This window comes from Diorhabda carinulata, chromosome 4, assembly GCF_026250575.1.
Source record: "Diorhabda carinulata isolate Delta chromosome 4, icDioCari1.1, whole genome shotgun sequence".
NCBI lineage: Eukaryota > Metazoa > Arthropoda > Insecta > Coleoptera > Chrysomelidae > Diorhabda > Diorhabda carinulata.
The window spans coordinates 30,586,938-30,589,619 of record NC_079463.1 but is presented as its reverse complement, the minus strand read 5'-3'; positions in this window follow the sequence as shown (position 1 = coordinate 30,589,619).

The window sequence follows — 2,682 nt, the reverse complement described above, 5'->3', positions numbered from 1 at the left end:
GCAATTGTCGATAAAAATTTTGGTTCGTTAGTTTCAAGACATAAGCCGTCTAGGTCTGATTCATTTTTACCATAAGTTTGGTCATACAGTGAAGTGTGGGATGAACGTGTAGGAACCAGAAAGATTAACTGGTTGGTCAGACGATACGATTCTTAGATTGATATTGATATAGGATGAACTAATACTGAAGAACAACGAAGACAATTAATTGAATTTTTAACGGAAAGTACGATGTTGTACAAGGAGAAATGAGAAGCTCCATTTGAAAATGGTCAAATGTTTTAAATTTTTCATTGTGGTTATATAAATATTCCAAAAAAGTCAAGAAAATACATGACAAAATCAGTATAACATTGTAATTCGCACTACAGAGTCTTACAATTTTATGTTGGCGACGGGTTATGGAAAAGAAATTAAAATTTTGATTCTACTTATCAGATATAATACAGAGGTCTGGCAACGCTGTTGAAAAAGATTAAAACGAAGCGTTGTTCGTGCTTTTTATGTTCGGTTGAAGTAACCTTCAAGCTGAATTGTACGGTCAATTGGCATAACTGCATGTACTGGAACGACCAGAATCTTCACGTTTTCATTGAAGAAGAATTAAACCTGCCTGGAGTGTGTGGGCAAGTATCTATGCGGGATGTCCGGTGGGTCCCTCCTTTTGTGAGGATCAAGTAACGGGCCAAAATTATCAAGGAAATTCTCGAGGATTTACGTAAGAAAATGGACATCAATCCAACACTCGCGGAGATCCGCCATTTCATGCAAGATGAAAGCGGGAGAACTTTATTGTTCATTTTGGAAAATGAATAGACCGAGGAGGATTCGTTGAGTGGCCCGCACGGTCATGTGACCTGACACCACGTGATTTCTTTCCGTGAGGCTTTCTCAAGGACCGCGTTTGTGCAAGTAGACCACGATCTCCGAACTGCAATTGAAGGAGAATTTGAATATTTTAAGTTGTTGCTCTAAAAGTTTGGAACTAATTATTCTGTAATGAGGTTAGAATCAAAACATCAACAAAAGTGCCAAGTGAGCAGTGAACTATATTGTTTCTACGATCAGAGATATAAATGAAAGCTCAATTAAATATGAACACGTCAATTTATGAAATGAAAAACAGAGGGTGTCTCATTCTATGCCTCAATTTAATCATGTCGTAACTTGTCAAGACCAGTCTTAATTTCAATGAAAAGTACAATTGCTTCACTTTGTTTTAAATCAATTTATTTTTTGTTATTGACGACGCAGTACGTTTTTAAAAATAAATGCAAATAAGACATTATTGGAAACCAAATATCCCAGCAGTCGCAGTACAGCGTTGGTTCTATAGTTTCAATAGTGGAGATTTGATGCTTGAGAATCGTTCCCAATCAGGTCGTCCACCTGTTTGGGATATTAAAGTTACAACTACAATACCATAAGACCTTGCTGAACCTTGGGTAGAAACCATCTCGAAAAGCGACGTCCTGCATTAATATACTTTGGGCATCGATATTTGCGATGGCAAATAGTATTATCTAAACAAGCCGGAAAAAGGAAAATAAGTGTTCAGACCAAGGATAATTTCCAAAACCCGCGGCGAAGATTCGAGTGAAAAGTCTTGTTATGTGTCTGGTGGAACTATTAAAGTTTTATGTACTTCGTAATCATTCCAGATGGTTTGTTCTCAAAGAGCTTGCTGAACGTTGGGTTGAAACCATCTCGAAAAACGACGTCCTGCATTAATATACTTTGGACATCGAGATTTTGATGAAGTATATGCTTCCTGGAAAGCTTCAACAGTGATGTCCTTCAGCTACCTCGTCGAAGCGACTCCTATGTAGCTCAGGTTCTACAAATATGATCTTTTGAGCGATCTCTTGTATCGAGGAAAAATAGAAATCAGGCGTGGTGCGATAGGTGCTGTACATCGAGTAAGAGGAGACATTGTCGTGGTAGAGCTTCCAACAAATCTTGATCTCCGACCTGATATAGTTGATCCTTTGTTTTAATATTGGAAAAACTTTGGAGTGTCTTCGATCTTGTGTGTCACCTATCCTACTGGGATTTCAAGAGGCAGTCATCTCCAAACGCCTTCTGAAGCTTTGCGACAGTCGCAAAACTTCTCTATATTTGTATAACATTGTAATAATCAATATTTATTATTAAAATTGAGAGAAATACTGAAATTGTCTTGGAGATTGGAACTTAATTTTGAAGGATTTTTGTCTTTAGCTGCTTTTATTTTTATTTTTATAATTAATATTCTAATTTACCTTTTTAAGTATAACTAATGCTGACCATATGTCACAATTAAAACAGCTATCCGATATTTGGTCTAAAATTTAATAGACATGCTTAATGAACGTTCAGAAAACTGACACCGTGTCATTGTGCGTCTGTCATCTGTTGAAGGTATACAGAACGATTTTTGTACCATACGGGTACCCAAACGCGCAAATTCAACCGGAAAATGATGAATTAGGCCACACAAGCATAGCACTTGAAAATCATCTTGAAACATTACACGCTAAATGTAGCGAGTAAACGACATTAAATTTTTTTCTGTTAAAAAATCATATTAGACATTAAACGCGATGGCGGTTTCATAAGATTTTATATAAAGCACGAAATTTCGGCTTCAATCAATATTATAATTAGAAAATTACTAATTTTCTCAAATATCAATTAGATTGT